This window comes from Thunnus albacares, chromosome 19, assembly GCF_914725855.1.
Source record: "Thunnus albacares chromosome 19, fThuAlb1.1, whole genome shotgun sequence".
Taxonomy (NCBI): Eukaryota; Metazoa; Chordata; class Actinopteri; order Scombriformes; family Scombridae; genus Thunnus; species Thunnus albacares.
Genome location: NC_058124.1, coordinates 10,090,665 through 10,112,643, shown reverse-complemented (window position 1 = coordinate 10,112,643; position 21,979 = coordinate 10,090,665). Strand labels below are relative to the sequence as shown.

General features: G+C 39.2%; 1 long non-coding RNA gene across 7 annotated transcripts in view; it reads left to right on the top strand.

Moving 5' to 3' along the window:
• The first annotated feature begins 360 nt into the window (after positions 1 to 360).
• Positions 361 to 21,979, top strand: part of LOC122970511 — a 240,315-nt gene continuing 218,696 nt past the window's right edge. For all 7 annotated transcript variants that reach the window (XR_006399220.1, XR_006399218.1, XR_006399223.1 and 4 more), the window contains exon 1: positions 361 to 863. This is a non-coding gene — a long non-coding RNA (uncharacterized LOC122970511). The remainder of the gene's footprint in view (positions 864 to 21,979) is intronic.

Sequence of the window (21,979 nt, the reverse complement as noted above, 5' to 3'; positions counted from 1 at the left end):
TCATAAATGTAAGGTTGCCAACAAAACATGTCTCTTCTCAGTTTTTCATAAAGAATGTGAGCAGTAGGCTGCTTTCAGACCATTAAATCTTGCACTAATGGGAAGGCTGTAAAAACTATTGATGGCTGTATTTTTTAATGTCTTTATTTAACTTATGTTGTTTTATTCATTTTATGTATTTATTTTTTATTCATTATTTTTATTCTTTTTTATTATTTTAATTTGTATGTAAATTTCTTTTTATTTCTTATGTACTGTTTGTGAACCACCCCTGGCATTTTGTTCACAAGAATGTACTTCATATTCTCAATTGTACCCAATAAAGTTATTTATTTAAGTATGTCACTTCCGGCTGCCATCTTGGGAAAATCCTGTGGCGGCAAAACACAACGTGGATAGAGGAGTCAGGTATTCAATTTACAAAAGATTAGTAAATAAAAAAAACGACTTGTAAGTTTTAAAACTGTACATTGAAGGCACAATTTCACTGGAACCTTGTTTATAAGTAACTATTTAGGCTATTTTATGGCTTTTTTATATTTTGTCGCCTCAAGTGAAGACGAGCAGCGGCGTTCTTAGCAGGTCAGGTTGTGAAAATGGTTTTAGACGAAGCGGTGCACCTGCGCACTGAAATGGAACAGACACAATCACAAACTAGCGGGAAAACAAACTAAACAAACCGAGAGTAACCATGGCTAGTGAGGATTATCCACACCTTCTTCAAGATGAACTTTTAATGAAAAGTTGGAGTGAATCAGCAAAGGAAGACCGTCACCAGAGCTAATTTGGTGCAGAAAAATCAAGGCTTTTTTCAACTTCAGGATTTTGTTTTCAAGTCACTTTCCTTAATGGATCATCAAAGGGTAAGTTTTTAAAATGCTGATATTATTTTGGCCGCTGCTGCCACTGTTGTGTATGTTACTTTATTTTGGAAAACGGTCATTAATATGCACATGCTAACAATGTTGGCTGTGTGCGCTCTGTGATGTACGTGTGTGTGTGTAATGTGTAGGGTTATTAAATATTGGTTTTGTGTGGTAGGAGGGGTGGCTGTCATGCACCCATATTCTGCTGCGGTGCACACAGCTTGTGTAATGATGTGATTATTTGCATTTTTCTTAAAAAAAGTAAATAGCTGTTTGTTTTCACTCTCTCCGTGCTGTTTACTTGTTACATCCAATTTTTGTTTCAGAGCTGGAATTGTCATGGGTAACTTTTGCATTAAGCTTACTATAGGAGAGGACGCAGTAAGTTGGTCTGGTAGTTTGCTTTTTTTTCCTGACAAAGGAAGAGGGGTCAGAGGTTGAAGAGTCACGGTTTGCTATTAAACGTAATGGTTGGAAAACTTTTGGAGTTGGAAAGCCTTTGCTTTTTATTTTCTCCAATGCTAAGTTACTAACTTTGGTATGAATATAATAAAATATGGTTATTTATGGTGGAAGGAGGGCCATGCATTTCCCCCAGTCACTCAGGGAGGCTCAAGGAAAAATATTTGTAGCTTGGGGGAGGGTCAAGATTAAAAAACAAACAAACAAAGTCACACCCCAGCCACCTCCCTCCCTCTGATAAATAACTAACAGTCCCTTTAAAGCTAATGCACTCTAATACAGCAGACCTGCTTTCAGTTCTGCAAAACTAATGTTCAATGGTGCATCTAATGATTATTTACATTATCAATCAATCTGCCAATTATTTTCTTAATTAATTGATTTATTAATCAAAATGCTGGTTTTCAACATGTCAAATATTTTATAAATGTCTATAAAATCACCCATCACAATTAATACTGAAAATACTGAAGTCCAAAACCCCCCAAAAATCAGTTTACTATCACAGGACTAAGAAAACTTACAGATAATAAACATTTCAGAAGCTGCAACCAGTGAATTTTTGGCTTTTTTTTTTGCTTAGAAAGTTACAAAAATAATAAATCCTATCCTATCAAAATGGTTGTTGAGAGAGGTGTTGATCCAGCTTTACAGTCATTTTGGAGGCTGTAGTTTGCTGTGCTGTTGAATGGTATTGGATTATACTCATTTGTTTCTGAAATGTGTCTACTATTATTGATATAAAGGCAATGGACAAAATATTAGAAACAGTCCTCTACAAAACCTGAATGTATTAGACTGCATTAGTATCCAGGTGGACTACTGGTACTTGTGGTAGTGCTGGGTATATAGTCTAAACTTTACCTGCACCTGCATTTGGCCAAAGCTTTTCTCAGTTCTCCTTAAGAGCCACGTGAATCGTTTTAAACTGGACATCAAGAGCGTAAGGACTACTTTTATGTTTGCCATAAAGAACGTAAGGGAAAAAGGCCAAATAGGTTTAGATTGTTTTACAAGAAGTCCTTGATCCCCTTCAACACTCAGCCCTCTGCATAGCTGATCTAGGCCACACTACTAAGCAGCCCAGCTCTGCGTTGCCATTGTGAATCGTGGGCCCTTTAAAAATGCATGTTCGCTCTTGGCTCTGTATCTTTAATGAGGTGTGTCTGAAATATTTGATAGCCTTGTGCTCATTTGAAAAACAAATACGTTTATTTCCATTAATATTTGATACGGAAATGAATATATGTAAAACACATACATTAATTAGTCTGTTTTGATCAATTGTCTCTGTCTAATGCAGACTGAGTATTTCCGCGCAGTAACTCCCCACAGGCTACACTGGTGCATATCATTCTCTGGTGCTTCAGAGCAAAACCATTTAATTTTCAAAGTGGGATTTAGCATCTTTTAAGACTATGCACACTCATACAAAATTATCAATTTTCAATTTTCAATGAGGCAGATTTGTAAAATGGGATGTTTTGTCACATTAGAATGTGTGACTTGAAGGATGACTGAGTAAGGATCAACGAAGCGTGTGGCATAGCAAATAGTAACTGACAACTGAGAACTGATTTTGCCTTGGAGGCCCACAACAAGGTTCATATGTACCGCTGAGGACACCGAGGTCCTGGCTTCTACTTTGCGTCTGGGATTTTAGGGCATTTAGCAACCAGGGGGTAGTGTACGTTCTACAATAACAACATGTTGTGGTAGAAAACTATAATCGACATAGTTGTAATTAGTTTTTACAGAAATTTCTGTGGGGTTTCTGATGGGGTTTGGTAGCTGTTTTTTAAGGAGCATGTGGACTGTGAACACATTGGAACGTACTGAAAGAATTACTGGTGTGCTTGCTTTTAGCGATGCAAACTCTTGCACCTCTTTAAAGCAAGACTGCAACTAATGATTCTCTTCATCATCGACAAATCTGTCAAATATTTTCTTGATTAATCAGTTAGTTGTTGAGTTTATAAAATCTCATGTGGTGAAAGATGTTGATCAGTGTTTCCCAAAATCCAAGATAAAACCTAAAATGTCTTGTTTTGTCCCAACCTACAGCCCTCAAGCCAAAGATATTCAGTTTAAAAAAAAAAAGACTCAAATCAATTAATTAGTTATGAAAATAGTTGCACTTAATTTTCTGTCGACTGACTAATCGATTAATTGACAAATTGTTGCAGCTCTACTTTGAATGTCTAAACTAAAAAACTTAACTCGCACAACTGCTGCTGTTCATACACAGTTTACTCCAACTGTTTTCAGTGCTTACACTTCAGCACACTTTGAACTGACATCTTCTCTCAGTTTAAACCTTGAACTTGCACTTTTTTTTTTTGGATTTCCACTTTCACTGACACTTCAAGCTCAATTTACCACCAACAACTCCTTTCTACACTTTTTACACACACGATTTTAAATGCTAATTCGACTTCTTTCAGTGTTTGTATTTTGGCTTCCACTTCAACTACATTTTCAACTCTTTCAGTATTTCAAGTGGTTCAACTGCATTTTTTTTTTTAGCAGAAAGCTCATGTAAATGTTCTTCAGAAAATGTCGCCCTTTCTAGTTTCATGTTATTACTGTCTTTTGTTCAACTGGAATCCAGAGATTAATGCTCCATACTAAAGACATTCAAAGACTTTGTCCTTGAATCAACTGGTGGTGGCAGCTGAAAATTGTGAAAATTATGAATTCACCTCTTAATATCTTGTCCCAGAAGACACTGCTTTACATCCATTATCATCATCATCTTAATGTCAGTGGGCATAGAGACACATCACCTTTCTGTGTCTGCAGTCAAGCACACAAGGGCCAAGATTGAAAAAAAAAAAACCCATAATGTCTCTCCACTCCACCAGATGGTGCTAGAGACCTATATGAGCAGCACAGTAGTACATGTAATGACCACTAGAGAGCAGTACTAATACACCAACCCCCAGATGCCACTGGTGGGTTGCAGTGTTGAGAAATGTGATGTATTCTCTCTGGCAGCACCTTGGACAGCGCCAATCTGGTGAGTCATACTGCCACTGTATTCAGGATACTTGGATTTAGCAGCAGAGACTGTCCAGTAATCAATAACCACACATTTATTGTTTGTGGAACAAGGAAGGACTCATCCTTATCTAACTCAGAGAACATGAGTGGAGGGGAGACTGCAACAAGCAAAAGCAACAGAAGCTGATTGCAGGTTGACTTGGCACGTGGAAATGTTTCATTTTTTACAACTTATTGCGACATGCTTTTCCCAGTCCCTCCCTGAGATAACGGCAAATTCAAATGTTTGTTAATATTTGAAACAATTAACACAACTCTCAGATATCTTGCTAGAATAACATGGATGTTTACTGAGAAAGAGCTGAGGACGGAATCGCATATTTTAAAAGACCCTTTTATGCCTTTTTATGGGTGAATCGTATTGTGCTTCTGCTTTCTGCCCTTGGCTCCATAGTAGGGAGCCCAGCCAGTGTTGATGAGTGTGAGTGGTTGGTGAATGACAGGCTTAGACGCTGCCAGTCAATCAGCAGGGGTGTCTGGCCCCTCTCCTTCACTCTCTAGGGGATAAGATATGTGTCATCCTCCCATGTGGCAACTCACCACGGCGCTGCCTCCATCCTCCCTCTACTGTGCCAAGTCCTCCCCACCCTATTCTGCCTCTCTAGTTTGTCTACACCATTAATTCATTCTTCTCTCCTCTCCTCTCCTCTCCTCTCCTCTCCTCTCCTCTCCTCTCCTCTCCTCTCCTCTTCCATTTCCCTTCCCTTCTCCTTCCCATCTTTATTCACCTGTTTGCTTATCAGCACAGCTCTCATCTTCAACTCCAGCTGCTACTTTCCATCTTCCCATTTTCCTGTGGATTTGCTGCTCTGCAGTGCCTCACAGCTTCACCCTCTAACCCTGTATATCTCTCATTCACTGTTCCATTTCTCTCCCTCAAGCGCCATCTCTACTCCCTGCCTTCCCCTCTTCGTTCTTTCCCTCTCCCTCCAAGCTGGTAAAAGACAAAACTGAAGCAGTAAGTAAACAGCAGATTTGTGGTCGCTGTTTAGCCGGCCGACCTTCATTTCTTTTGCTCACATGAAAATAACATAGTTATCCAGAGCAGGATTTCACAAAAGAGAACAGGGCTTGGTTAGGCCCAAAGCTTTTTTACTCTTTTAATGCACGTGTCAGCAGCCATATCAATAGCCCCAAAGCAGCCATGAAAGGCCAATCTATCCTGACACAAAATGCCTTATGTTGGCGGTTTAACAAGCACCGCTCCTAATTGGCTGTGTTTGAGCTCTTTATCCATTAGCGTTTAGAGACGTGCCTTTCCAGTAGGCAGGTGTGTGCATTCCTTTGTTTTTAATCTTTGTCTATTTCCCTACAGTATGTCTCTTTCTCCCTGTCTTCCTTTTGCTACGTCTCACACTTTAAGTAGCAGGAGGTTTCCTGTGCTGCCTGAGCATGTCCTCCACTTCAACACGTATCTAATTAGCTTTGGAAACAAGCAATGCGCATCATGTGGCCACACACACACACACACACACACACTGCATGTGCTATTTAATTAGCAACCATTCCTTGTTCCTTTACCACCTGTGAAGAAATAAAGACAGGGGCAAACCAGGTCTGACCCTTTGAAATACAGCGAGTGTGCACTCACATACAGACAATACATGTATTCATTTAAACAGGAGCAGTAAAGTGAAGGTATAGACAAATCTTCACTGGTTGATTTTATGTCTTTTTGACTTTACTGCGATGGAGAAGTCAAACAGATTTTTTTTTTCTGCTGAACTTAGTGGTATCGAGTCATGCACATCACTGCAAACAACTACAGGCAATCGCCTCCAGTTAATCTGATCATAGGTTAATCGGTAACACCAGTCTGTAGCTGTCCCTGGTCGGTCTGTTATCGGCATGCCACTCACAATACAGAGCTGAGAACTAAGTGGAAATAAGTACATTTCATGGAGCAGTGGCTTGTGGATTTTACTTTGTGTTTTATTTTTTTGTTCGAGCAGATGATCACAGCACAGGACAATGTGGTTTTGTTGATTTGCTGGAGGACAAGATACCTATCCTTTACTGGACAAACTTTTGCTGAATTTTTTTAGACGATAACCTTTATTTTAGTGGCATTTGGTAACTATGTTTTCATCACTGAGTATGTTCTACAGGGTTTCCTGGACATATTTTTTTTTTCAAGTGACATGCCATTGCTCTGATGGCGGCTTGTTTACTTCCTCCTTCAACCCAGATTCGTCCATATGTCCAGTGCAGATTGTTTACAGGGATGTAGTGGAGGGCATAACCACCCAGAACTTACTTACACATCTTTTTATCTGCTAAGCAGACTTTATCAACTCTTTTGGACTGGTTGGGCTTTATGAGAAAAATCAATAATACACTGTAAATAATTATTAGTAGTAACAGAACTGTCCATTGCCACAAACACTTTGAAGCACCTCTAGGATTGATTCCAGGCTAGATTTCTGTTGGATTCATCAATATGCAATCCTCGCTCCTCAACCAATGTTAAACCTAATATGTATTAACTCTCCTCCTCTGTGGTTCACTGGTGTTTCCATGAGAGATCACCTTTTCGGGGGTCAGCTGTCAAAACACTCTCCAGAGACAGGCGTCAGTATCCCCGGTGTAATCTGTTCTGGCAGACAGCTGATCCCTGCTGAGTGAAACGGCTGCCAAGGAATCTGGTTTGAATGCCAACACTCCCCTCAAGTCTCTCACTTACGAAGAGCAAGCCAAGTCCATCTCCAAGCTCAAACTGCTAATCAAAACAAAGCCATCATCACAGTACAACAAATGGTCCTCCTGCTGACTTACAAACTTGCTTCACTAGAGCGTGTCCTCAGGAAAGCCCTTGTTTAGACTTCGCATTGAACCGCGCAGTTCAAGTAATGCTAATCTCACAGTAATAGTCAAATCATTGACTCAATGATGCTTTCTTTTCAGTGCTGCCCTTTTCCACTATTGACACTTGGTACAATGCTTTGCGCATTGACTACTGCCAGAGTGATGTTCCAGGGAGTGGATGAGAGGGGGTTGGAGAGGTGATCTCAGCATTATCCCTAAGCTACTCTGCTATTGTGTGCAGATCAAAGTGGTGTTTATGCTAGGCCCCTGGATACGTGTATGCCACATTGCTGTGGAGAACGATACTCAAATGTAGTATGAAAGCCCCTCCATTAACGGATGAAAGGTTGTTGGCCCAAATCATCAAAATGGAAATTCAAAAGGACTGATCAGGCCCTGAACAATCCAGAGAAACATTATTATTGCAGAGTCTCAGCAACATGTATAAGGCTGTTGTTTTTTTAAAGGAATAGTTCACCTTTTTGGGAAATACTCTCATTTGCTTGGTGAAATATAAAGCTTTAGATGTCCTGGTAGACGGATTGGTAGATAGACTTTGGTTCCATCTTGGCAAAAAAACAAATACGCATATTTCCTAGAATGTCGAACTACTCCTTTAGGACCACACTTTGCCTTCATTTGAAATAAACACACATCATCAGAATTTTGTTTTTCAGTATTTTTGAAATTTAGAGGATCCACCTGTGAAGGTAGTCACCTGCCCATTAAGGAATTAAGTCACCTACTTTTGCTAGGAAACTGTTCCTCTCATGCACTCTACGTACTAAGAGAAACACATGCAGTGAATGAATCACTTAAAGAACAAAGTACACTAACCTACTCAGCTGTGCAACGTCGAAGCAAAGTTATTTAAATGCAGGCTTGGCTGTAGCTGTCACAGTTGGAGGTGCACGTTGAGCTCATCAGGGTGTGAGATTGAAGCATCTGTAGGTGCTGCACAGCTTCTTGTGGTAGCTGTGATCATTAGTGACGTCTGCCTGTTCAGGAGATAAAAGTGCGGGCGCTGATGTTTTCATTAAGTGACAGACAACATGCATCTGTCTCAAAAAAAAAAACCCCTTTAATCTCTGCAAACCATCCAGAATCTCACTCTAGGTACGCTTCCTCAAAAGAGGTTTAGACAGCAACCTTGTGAACCTGTCAAGAAACACACCTCTGCTTTTTTGTGTAATTCTGCAAGAAAATGTCTCAATAGCTGTTATTTTTCAATAATTAATAACTGTTTAAACAACAAAAAAAAAAGAAGTAGGACTATGCTCATTAGACATTAGACTACCTGTAGCTTGTAGAAGTAGAAGTCTAATATTGTTGTATTGTAAGTTCATGTAAATATCAAGGTTTAAAATAAGGACTCCCATGTTCCTAAGATACAGTTTCAAGGCTGTGTATTGACATAATGATGTAAGAGGGGCCTTTTTTTCAATTTCATATATCATTTTAAACACCCAAATGGCACAACGGCAGATGTGCCTGCATGTAATTGCATGCCTCCATGTCTGTGTTCCTTGACATTCATCTTTTTTCATTAATTCCGCCATCAGTGTTCGGTTTTCTCTCTGTTTGCATGTGTTGGATTTTTTTTAATCCTTTCTGTAAGAATAAGGCTAGAGATGGTGGCGTTTGCTGATTGCTGATAGCGAATGCACCGCATGCAGCAGGGCTTGCATACTTAATGCCGGAAGGCTGGAACTCCGATTGCAATCAGAGGGACCGAGCGAGGGAGGTGGTGGTTGGGGGGAGGAGGGGGGGACGACAAACAATAATACATCCAAATTCAACAAGTGCAGTTGACAGAGGGCACCAGAGACAGGGAGAGCAGTGGGTGAATAGGAGGGCACTGTAACTGACAGCTGATTTTACATAACGAACCTTCGACCTCTGCTGCTTTTCTCTCCCTCTTTCCCTCACATTTTCATAGTGATCTCAAATGCATGTATAATTCAACCCTGTTTCTGTGACAGAGCCAGTATAGAAGCACAGTATAAACCTATTTAGTATTCCAACCATTTACTGCACTGGCACACAGGCAAACACCCACCACTGTCAAGGTGTATAACAGCTTTCCTGTTGGTGTAGGTAATAGGAGTGGCTGGGGAGGAAATCAGGGTGACAAGAGGTTGAGGAACTGATGAACTTGTCTTCATGCAAATGCACTAGTGCACCATTCTGTGTGTGTTTTCTCAAATGTGTTTGTGGAGCACCACCTTGATGGTAATACGCACAGGCCATGAACGTCTTGGAGGCAATTTTCATTGCAAACAAAAGGCAGGATGTAGAAACAAACTGAAGAGGGAGGGCAAATCAGGAAATGCATGCCTTTTGGGGATGTTTGTATGCATACACACACACATATATATATATATGTGTATATATATATATATATATAAAATATGATGCAATGTCCTTGCTAAATAAAGCTGCACAGTAGATGACTATTCTACATTCGGGTCATGGTACCTAAGGCTTTCTCTTCAGCTGTCTCCAGTAGCGAGAGGAGGAAGACAGGAAAAGGTCTTGGGAAAGGTCTGCCGAGGGCTTGGCCTCTTGTAGCTAATCAGACTCTCTCTCTCCAGGCCACTTGTCCATTTGAGGCCTTTGCCTCAATCTGACTACAGACAAAGACTTCTTAGGACATAAACTCTTGGTGACAAACTCAGTGCGGTTACCCTAGGCAAGCAGACATCTAGGGTTGTGCTTAGTTTGCACGCAATCATGCAGAAAAGGAGGCAACAATATAACCAGTGTACTTTTTCTTTTTTCTCTCTCTACCTTTTCTTCTCATCGACCTTTGTAACATTTCTAATTCTGGCTGCGAAGACTGAAGAGAGTCTTCATTCTCTTTACCCTCCTTTCTCCCTGAAGCATGCCGTCTATCTTCTTGCCCCATCACTAGCGAAGCTAAAGTGGCACGGATTAATCTTAAGTGACAGGATTCAGAGGCCTTACTGTATGTCCCGAAATGCCCTTCGCAGAACCTTCACAAAGGGGAGGCATAGTGTGGATGTTGACTTGATCGAATGTCACTCTGACAACTGTAATTATCTGCTGACAAGTTGCAAATCAGTGGCTTTAAGGGACAGACTTTTGAGGAGAATGTTCAATTCAAGCTCGGAATATTATTACATTTTCCTGCAAGATTTGATACTGCAGAGAGTATTGTCTAGCAGAGCGTCACATAAGTGCTATCTTTGTTTGATCAAACTGTGTGGGGAAAAAAAAAGTCTAGTCCAGTACAAGTTTAGAATTGTGGAAATGCAAAGGACAAAAGGTTCCTTTCCTGCTCACAGCGCTACCATCGCTTCCACGAGCGCTACAGTCAATAAATATCTGAGACAATCTCGCTGTTCCACGCTTATATCAGGCGCTCTCTAAATCCAGTCTGGGATGCATTCACTGCTATCTGATCCCTGCTGTCACATTCCCTGCAACACACACAAACACACACACACACACACACACATATATTCAGTGCCAATGCAGTAGCTACCCAGCTTGCATGGTTGCCTCTATATTTCATAATGCGTCATGTACCAGTATGAGATATGGTCCCTGATTTCATTTATGTGGAGCAATGGTGGCTCTCTTATCTGTGCCGGAATGAAATAGCTGTGGATCAATGTCTTTAATATGTCCATCTCAAACTGATGGAGTGTTTTCATGCTGTAGAGAGTTATAGTGATACAGGAAAGTTCAGATAAATGTAGGCATTTCTTTGAATTAGATTTTTTCATGCAGTTTAAGATATCATGATGTCAAAACTAAGAATATTTGAGAGGATTTAATCTGCGATTGATTTTAAGGCCAACATTTTTTATGGGAGCCCATTTGCACCATGCCCAAACAGTCAACAATTGTAGCTTGTTGGTTGAGTTTGTGTTGCCAAATATGTGCTAAAAGCAAAGCTCTGAGGCAAAAATTACACATCACTCCAGGAAGAGGTTGACACTTGTCTTTCAGACTTCAGTGGAATGATATGTACTGTTAAAAAAACATGAAAATGTTTTACAAGATTTGACTTTCTCAGAGCACAAACTTTTCATTCAGTTTGTGAAACTCCTTGTTGGAATGTTTTAGTCGAATGTTTTACCTAATTCCTATTTTCTTTCTAGATCAATTTAGCCTACAACAAAAACCATATTCAACATCCAGCCATAAATGAAGACTGGTGACAACTTTTTCAAGTCCTTTTCAACCCAATTTGTAATTTCTTTGTATAATCTTATGTCCAATTCCAACAAATTGAACAAGAATCCCTTTTTATCTTTCAGATCCTTGGACAAATCACACAAAAATGAAATAGAAAAGATAGATAGAAAGCAATCAGTGGATATTTTTTAATCAAAATACCACAAGCCTATTCCACTAGCCCCTCTCTTTATTCTTTTCTTTTTTTTATAAAATCATATTATTTACCTCCAACTGTTATTGAATGCTATGGGGTTCTGTACTGCTATGGGCTTTGTGCTCAGTAATTGAATCTGACGGTCTGGTCCAGATTTTTAGGAACAACAAGCTGAGCTGTTGGCTTATGGAGACAGTGAAAGAGAGCACAGACATCTAACCATCCATCCCAACCCCACAAGCATAACTAATCATCGCTCAGCTTCCTGCCTCTCATCAAAGCAGCAGAAACATGTAAGGATTTTTAAGTTGACTGTACTTGAAGTGTACTCTGTGAGATGTGCAAGCATCAATGTGCATGCCCAAATATAGACCAGCGCTGCATATACCCCCACTAAATCAATCAGCTGAAATTTCACTTGCAGCCTGAACTTGAAACGTCAAGCTTTGAATATAAACATCTGGGCATGTGCTATCTGTCAAGATCCAGCACTAATCTCACAACTGGATCCAAAATCTTCACTTGTGTTTGAAATATGACAAACTGTCAACGTGTATGTTGAGCTAGAAATCACTTCTGCTTCACACGAGCACTGTGCGCTCATCACACTCCATAATAGCTCAACTTAAAAGACCTCTTGGAGCCGTTCCTTGGTTTTTTGGCATTATAAACTCCACTCCTTTCACTAGTTGTGTCTCTTGTTCTACATAAGCAGTCCACTCGTTCCCCAAGGTTCAAGCAAACCGTATAATAATGACTCTGAATACCAGATATGGAGTTTTAACATTTGAAATTATTCCATAATTTCTGACTAATGCGTGACTAATAGCTTTCTTGCTCTTTCCGTCTTCTAGCCTATCTTGTCCCCTCCTTCCTCCCTCACTTGGCTCTTAGTTTCTAATAGCCTGCTTTCACTCCTTCTTTGCTGCAGTTTGTTAAGAAATGTGGCGGAAAAAACATCGGGAAAGCGAGGGATAAAAAGCTGCCACTTTGCCAAAGGAAGTTTTAATTGGGGCCCAGGGGAAAAGAGCTCCTCCCGTTTTTGCAAATTCTCTCTGCTCTTTATGGAAGAGATGAGCAGCAATCCAATGCCCAATAGGGAGATGGGATGAGGTTACGTTGACAAAAATTCAAAAAAGGGATGCCACTGTGCACGTTAATAAGACGCCTGTTTGTATTTGTGAAACAGCAGGGCCTTTTTTGCTTTCCCTAAAAAGATGCAGTGCTTTTAAAATCAGCCACGTTGTTCCACTGTCACTCAAGATTTCATCATGCGGATGTCTTGGAGGACTTGGACGGGGCTAAATGTGGAATAATGTGTTATGCATGTAAATAGAAATTATAAGACATTGCTGTGAGTAAACGTGGCTGGATTTCACTTCAAACGCAGAGCAAAGATTATTCCTCAAGTCTTACGGAGTCATTTTTAAAATCCATCTTTCCCTCTGTGTCACTTCTAAAGCTGTTGTCCCACACCCTCACGCTCCGTTGCATTCTTTCCTCCTCCCTCTGTCTCTTTTTCCAAGTTCATTCATACCAGTACTGGCCAATATTGAGTTTCTGTCCAGGTGCAGCCACAAACTGCCAGCAACGCTCGGCGTAAACTCTAAAGAAATGTCTATCAAGAGTCGGGCGAATGGGAGGAGCAGCCCATAACAACAATGGCGGCGGGAGTGACCCCTTGACAGATTGACATCACAGAGAGTAATTGCCTGTCATGTGCCGTACTGTTTCACATTTCACATAAAAGCCCCCTCTGTTATTCATTTAAAGTTAAGCCGGGGTGGCCAAGGTCGCCGCACTCGTCCTGTAAAGAGAGGGATAATTGAACACCACACCTTCTCTCCGGACTGCCACAGGATGGAGTGACAGCAGTGTCAAGAATGACTGGAGGTTAAGAAGAGAGGCATTTGAATTTGAATACAGCTTGTGAGATGTGCTGGTGTTGCTGGAGTGTTTACACAGTTGTGCAAGGCCGACTCTTTATCCTGCTTGTCATTTTCTCAAACTCTCTCTCAGTCCCTTATCTTCCTCCTCTTCCATCCATCTCTGCTAACAGGAGAGAATCAAAATAAGGATGGGATTTTTAATCTTTCCTTTAACTGAGAATATACCAATGCACATATAAGGAAATTCACTCTATTTCTTCTTTTTCTCCTTAGGTTCAGTGCCTCTCTTGATCTGCATTAGGCTCAAACAGCAAAGAGGCCTTCATATAGATCCAACGTTTAATAAATCTATCATATTTCTATTTTAATAACGGAGAAAGATCATTTTGAAGCAGTATTAAATTCTCATGACATGCTGCTATATCCTGTGTCATTAGGTTTGCACCAATTTCTTTGGTTGTTTTGTCGTCTCTGAGCTCGGTTTTTCTTAAATGATGTGATGCGCATCAAGTGTTGCAGTGATTGTACCATATATTCCTGTGAAGTAAGAGCTACACTTATTTTTTATTAATATCCTCCACCTAATCATGACAGATGTGAAAGTAAGGTGTGAAATATCATGCACGTTGTCCATTAAAATTTAACAATGCAGTGTTCTATATGTCCATATCTACACACAAAACTGCTATAGGACTTGGTGAATAAAAATGAAATCATTAATGAATATGTGTATTTCATATACTGAAATGACATATCGTACCTTCAAGCCATTCATTAGTCGCCATGTTTCAAATAGGCTTATTTTTATTAAAGTCAGTGCTCATGAAAAATGTCATTGACAATCATTATGGTTTTCTATAACAGTACCTGTGCACAGCTCTGTACCGCACACAGTAGTGATACTACGGGTTAAATAATGTTGTCAAACAAGACTTTCATTTCTCATAACATTTCTTGGGCAAAAACTTCCCTGGTAAAGTCACGGATGGTTTTGAGATAAAGATGTATAGAATTTGTAAGGGAAAAAAAAGCCGCAGCTTGAGGCAGCGGGATATAAATGTGGTGTAAAGTGCTGTGATCGTGTCATAATCTGACAGTTTGTCGTTTCCCATAGAAACAGATACGCACCAGATGCTGGAACATCATACTTTACAGCTGCAGTGACAGTGTAGAGTTTACAGATCAGATTCAGATTAGGGCAACAGCTACATGACTGGTCTTAATACAAAGCGCAAGGCCGTGTCTGAAATCACACCCAATCACACATTTATTCACTATTCCTTACATTGTAAATTGTACGTCTAGCTATGGCAAAGCATTAATTTGTGGGATTTTTAGTAGAACTAGTGAACAGTAATTTTGAGAGCACTATTTTGAGAACCTTTTCCACTTGTTCCCTCTCTTTGGATATTATACAAAACACTAAAACAAAATATTAAAGGAAACAACCAAAGGACAGCTCTTATGCGAGCTGTGATTTCTTAACCCGGAGCAAATCAGCTGCCCAGTACATTTACATTTTTTTAATAACTTTGGGAGACTTTTGTTGCATGTCAACCCCCCTGTCTGTCCAAGCTTTACTCGCTGCGATGTAGGCCTATTTTAGACTAAATGTGCACTGTGCAGCTGTATTATTGGGAAAAAATAAGCAGAAACATAAATATTGGATTGAACATGGTATCTACAAATACTCAATATCAAAGGACCAAGATTGGGATTAGCGGCAAGGAAATGTCAGGATTTGCATCTTTATCATAAATTCCAGTGGTTCTCTGCTTTTGTAGAGAAAGAGAAGATTTGAATGTTTCCAGAGCCTCATCTCAAAAAAAAAAAAAAAAAAAAATGCTGCTTGGTGCCATAAAGCAATAAAGCTGATTTCTATTGAAAACCGACCTAGTAGCAGACAATATATTAAAAAAAAAGACTGTCTTCTTGGCAGTGGTCTTGTTTGTTTATAGAAATGACAGTAATGCCTCCTCATTAATATGGTAATGATTTATTAGTGTTAAAACGTTCTGTAATGTTGCAACATTTTTTATTATTTGCAGTATGATGGAAGAAGAAGCAGAGAGTGGGGGTGGGGGGATGGGGGGTGGTGGGGGTTGGGGGATGGCAGAGTGGAAAGCAACGGTTGCAGAGGTGATGTGATAAAAGATTCATAGCGCAGCATAGCCCAGGTCAGCCGGGGCCTCTGCAGCCTCTCTATATCACCGGCAGCAGCTTACCCAGCTCTCCATGCAGAGGCAGGGAATTTGTGTGTGTATATGTGTGTGTGTGTGTGTGTGTGTGTGTGTGTGTGTGTCAGAGAAGTAGAGACAGTGAGACTGAGATAAAGACAGGGAAAGATATAGAAAGAAAGATCGAGATTGATGAGAATCCGTTTACGCCTGCAGCCAGACAGCTCGGTCAATCCACTCATAATGTCAACTTAAAACAACCCTAATGTGTGTTTTCGACTTAATCGGCTCTGAAAACATCAATGTTGTTTGAATATACAAATGATATATCAACTTCTTTGTGACCCTGTATGAACATACTATACAGCACTTTGTGCGCTGTGTAGAAATGCCAAAAGTTGCACATTGGTTTATACAGATAAGAGCATGTGGCAACACTTCCCACCTTTAGCCCATAAAGCAGTGTGTCTGACAGTGCCAATGAATATGTTACCGAGTATGTGAGATTAAGAGGGACAGGCAGAGCGTTCCATATCAAATCAGGTGGAAGCCATTTCCACCTCTGCCATACATTTATCATCCCATGTCAGGAGTCCCCCGCCGTCCTCCCCCCCTCCTGTTCTCTCCCGCTCCCTCACACTGTCAAAACAACACCTTTGGCATCTATTGGATTTCATATATATTACTCTTTCTACACTCTCCAGAGAGAAGGAGAGAATTAGAGTAGGGAGAGAAATGAGTGATCCTGTGATGAGCTAGGTGTGATTTATAATAAGGTTTTCCAGTGCAAAGTGCAAAAAAGAAGTTTCATTATTTGAACTTTTTTTTTTCCCGGGGATTCCGTAATGATGATGTATAGCCGGCATTACCTCCTCGGTCTGATTTTGACACTGGCACGGGCAACCATATTGAATTTTGTTTTCAGGTTCTTTTTCCTGGTGGTAGAGAGGGGAAGGAAAATGTGCTGCGCCGCCGGTGAATACTCCATGTTATTTTTAGGCCAACAAAGGCTTGATGGCATGCAGGAGAAAATGTCACAATTTTTTTTTGTTGCTGATTTCCAGGAGGAAGAGTACAACTGTACGCTTCTCGCGCTGCAGCAGAGCATGGAGGAAAGTTAAGTTTGACATATTTTGATTAGAGGGAGATAGAATACTGCTGACACTATGTAAAAATGTGTATCAAAATGTTTCAAAATGCGCCTGGAGTTTTTTTTTTTTATTTTTCCCATTCTCACTTTTTTTTTTTTTTTTTTTTTTTTTTTTTTTGGGTGGGTGGTGTTCTAGATAGAGTGCCAGAAATAGAATTTATGGTAAATCAACATTTTTTGAAGTGTAGTGCGGAAAAGTTAAGTGTGTATGCGCCTGCATGTATTTGTGTATACTTGAATTTGCTTGTGTTCACGTGTATGTGTGTATGTGTGTGTGTGTGTGTGTGTGTGTGTGTTCCTGTGAGCATGTGCATATTGCATCTCTGGCCATGATCAAATATCCATAATGCCGGTGTTGTGCTGTCAGTTTTGATTATGTTAAGAGCTCCTAACGCTGCCTGAGGCCTTGTGTGTTTTCACCATCGCTCTGGTTCTTTCTGTTGCCTGCTCCCACTCATTGTCTTTCTCTTCATTACTTTGCAATGGGTAAGCATTTCTCAGTGGATCTGACGTCGCTCCTGTTATTCCATTCTTACTCGGTGGAGAAAGAGTGAAGGAAAGAGGATGCATAGAGGTGGCGGAGGGGAGGACTTGGCGTTGTCTCATGGAGCAGAGGAAGGATTTAATGCTCAGGATCAGGGACGCGAGGGGAACACGGACACACACATTACTACACACACTGACAGACAGACAGTGGTTAATCATCCCTGCTGTACTGGCGGTATATATTTCTGATACAGGCTTTTAAAAGGATTGCTTCTTTAGAAATCAGATGACTAGACAACCAAATGAAAGAAAGTATGAACTGTTAGAGATTCAAAAGAAATTTACTGACCAGGAGTCACATTGAGGCACCGCTGAAGAAAAACCTGACATTTCACAAGTTCATAAACTTATATTCTGTGTTATGTGTTGTGTTGTATTGAGTGGTATTTTGTAATTATTGTGCAAGAGCCTTGAAATTATCAAAAGACTTTAATTGAAATGGGCCAAAAGCAAATGGTTAGGATCCTGCAAGAGAACTGAATCGCATCTCGGGCCAAGTTGTAGCGTGGGATTTTTTCACGTAAGCATTTCTTTGTTTTGGCAGAGGCTCTGTGAGCTTGTATGATGTGAACTAGGGCTGCAGATAAGATAGTAAAGAATTCCCATAACAAGTTCCTGTACCCAAGCTGATGTCTTAAAATTGCTTGTTTCTTGCGACCAACAGTCCAAAACCCAAAGGTATTCAATATATATACAATTTCTTGGCCATGCAATGGTTGCCTGGCAACCTCACAGTGATAACAAGACTCCAGGAAGTTACTGTGCCTGGCGAAGAAATAGTCGTACTATTTTCTTGATTAATTATTGAATGATTTGGTCCATAAAATGTCAGATATAGCAAGTATTGCCCATCACAATTTACTAAAGCCCAAGGTGACAAATCTCAAATTGTTTGTTTTGTCTGACCAATAGCTCATATTCAAAGGTATTCAGGTTGAAAAATCTGTAATCTGAAAATTACTTAAATGTTTGATTGATTATAAAAATAGATGAATATTCTGTCAATTGTTTCAGCTCTTGATTAAAATTGTTGTCGATTTACTTCCTGTCAATTCATTTTTTCAGTACTAAAACTATTCATTTAAGTGTTTATTTTTTCACATTTAGGGAAGGCCTGTGGTTTTAAATAGAGAATTTTGCCTCCCTTGATGGAGGAAGAGCTCAGGGAAAAAAAACAGCAAATCTTGTTGCAAGACATGAGAGCGCAGAAATCCCGCCTGTACGTCCTGTATGTAGAATTTAATACTTTGTCATGAGTCTAAGCAGCATCCTTTAGGAGAACAAACACACATGTTCACAACAGCAAGCTGGAATCAAACACACATGCAGGCCCGCTTTAATTTGCTTCGCTATTGAGATATAAAAACCTGTTTTATAGGTGAGTTTGACAGTGAATAGAGACATTAACGACTACAGCATGTTTCCCTGGTAATAAAAATCACACTCTCTTCTAGATGTGCCTATGGTAATTACTCTTCATGAGACTGAAAAAAACCACTTTGATATTGATTACTCTCATATTTCATTTTCATCTTATGAGACATCTCTAGAGGGAGAGAGTAAAATATGCTGGCAGATGAGCAGTGCGTCTTGAGCAGAATGTTTTTTCCCAGCAGGCTTTGAGGTAATAGATCCCTGCTGCAATGATTAGTGGCCTTATGGCAATGTTCACACTCAAACTTACATACACTCGCATCAATGCAACAACTATTTAAATAGAGATTCTAAGGATGCTACTGACAAGAGGGAGAACGTTTTCTGTCCTTGAAGCTCACCTCTTCTGACAATAAGAATAAATATTGTAATATCTTTAATTCTTATGTTTCATTGTTGGATCTCTTCCATTACAGGGACAGCATTTCATTCTGTGAACAATACTGTACTAGACATATTTTTATGAAGTTAAGATAAAAAAATTCCTTCCTGTTTAGCTCAACAGAAAAGGTGTCATCATCATTTTTGTATGAAAGTAATCTTAATTAAAGCTGAAATGTTTCGTCGATTAAACAATTAAAAAATTGGCAGCAAATTAATCAGCAACTGTTTTAATAATCGATTAATCGCTTCTGTCATGTTGCCAGCAATAATGCTCTACATTACCAAGTTTCAGCTTCTTAATTATGAGGATTGCTGTGTTTCTTTGTTGTATGTATGCACTGTATAATAAATTGAATCTTTTTGGGCTTTGGACTGTTGGTTGGACAAAACAAGACAGTTGAGGAAGTCAGCCTGGGCTTTAGGAAACTGTGACGGACATTTTTCTACTGTGGTTGAGAGAGCTCCATGCAAAGCATAAGTTTACAGTTTTTTAAGTCTACCCTAAAATGACAGTCAGATGCCCAAATTAACCTTCATAATTCACTTTCAGTGTTAGTGAAAGTAAAATCAAGTCAATATCTTTCAATGTTACTGTCTTTTTAATGCTAAATTCTCTATTTTTGTTGCTGTCCTTCCACTGCAGCTGAACAGGAAAACACTGTCTGTCGAGGCACAAAGAGGTAATTTTTTTACTAAAGACTGTAACTCTGGAAGAAGACTTTATTTGACTAACTCTTATCTATCTTATCTTTAGATAAACTCTTAAATACATTTTTTCTCAAAATGAATACTGTGGATTTTATCCCCCATCACTTATATTGCAAACACATTTGGAGGGGATCTTCTAATGGTCAGTATGAACAGAATTAATGATTACAGCCAATAAAACCTGTTTCAGTGTTCATATGGGCACCTGATTATTGTTTTAAGATAAACTTGAAAAATTGTGAATCTGTCCTTTAAGAATATATAAGTACTCAAGATCCATCTCCCTGCTCTTCCACTAGGATGTGGATCTGGTACATATTCAGCCACATTTTGCGGTCTTCATCAGCAATTTTTGAAGAAGAAGAAGCTCAGTTGTCAACATGTGACACAACTGAGCCATTTCCATCACACCTGAGCCAATGTCAGTTAATTAATTCAGTTAATTAGTTAAGTTAATTAACTTCAGTTGATGAAGACTGTGAGATACGTGTGAAAGCTCCAGAAAAGGCTATTTAGACCTTGAATTAAGATTACTTAGTGAAACTATTATTTCCTAGTTTAGATTGATTACATATGAATAGATAGATTCAACAGTCACAAATGTATATATATTAATATATTTAGTACAACAACAGTATAACCCTTCACTTAGCATTTTGTTTTTTAAAACTCGCCTAAAAACCCACCTTTAATATATTATATTTATCCTTGTCCTGGTCGTAACCTCCTCCTTCTACATGGATATTTTATTTCCTCATGCATGTTCACTCTGTTCCTTTTATATTTTACGATTGTCTCGTTATTTTTCAGTTTTATTTAATGCTAATGTTTTCAAGGTGTACTTTTACACAAAAAGAAGAGCAGACCTCATAAAGGCTACAGTGATATGTATAAGTGAAGGTTCACTATGAATAGGCTATGTGTGAATGAAAGAACATTTCTTAAAGTCTGTAAAGGATAATTAGAGATTTCTTTTTAAACATATTATACATGTTAGAAAATATTTACTGAAAATGTGAAAAGACTGTGAACTATGTAGTACTGAATTGTGGCGTTAGAGTGTTTAACTGTTTTTCACCATTTCTGTGTTCAAGATCTTCTGGGCGGGCCTGAAATGGTGGATCTATGACATAGAGGGGTTACTAGCATAACCATAGAAGTGAGCAATGTTAAATGCACCAAACTACATTGGAAAAAAACGTCAATTTAACATAATGATTACTGGTGATGGATCGCTTAGTAACTAGTCATTTAAGTTAAATTTTTACTCAAACAAGTCCACATTTACCTACAAAATAGGTGCCGAACGTTACTTTATTTTTAAAATATCATTCATGTTACTTGCCTTAAACCTACAAATAAGGCCTATTTTAAATTGTGTATTTGTACGCAAGTTTGGTATGAGCGTTGTTAACTCAGAGGTTGTTCAGTTGGGCCGTGCTTTCAGCACTCCCAGTGTTTCAGAGCAGAGAATAATGCTTATTTTTTGAAAGCTAATTTTTTATACTTGGCAACTTCTTTAATCCTTCAAATTTGGCAGGGTGGTTAATTACACATTTTTCTGTTGTGTGACAAACTCAGAACACATATTTATTATTGCTTCACATGGACTTTCACTCTCTCTAATTTTTTCCCTGCATTTCGTATTGCTATGTTAATATCAACAACACAATGATAAAATAAACAAGTATAAAAGATGACAGACATTTTTGAAAAGGCTATTTTCTACAAATGGGACTGAGACATGGGAGGACTGGCTATAAATCCATGGGCAAGGATTAGTGGCATGTGTGATCCTCAAACCCAAACCTCTGCAGTATTTCCAAAACAAGTGACCTTTATCACAAGTGCTTTCTCATTAGTTGTGTTTAAAACCTTTGCACTGAATGACATTCTGGAAATGTCATGTCACTCAACGTTTTCAAGTTTAAAGCAGGGCTCCAGACTAGCTTTTTTTTTTTTTTATTTACCACCGTCCTAGAACTGTCCTGAAAAACAGTTTTGACCGTCCCAAAGTGAATGTAAACTGTCTCAAAATCAAAATGTTTCTTTACTTTGTAAAGCAAGACAGAGTTTTCCTGGGGCCCCCCAAATCACTTAATCCGCCCCTGTTGCTGATGTATGAGTGTTTT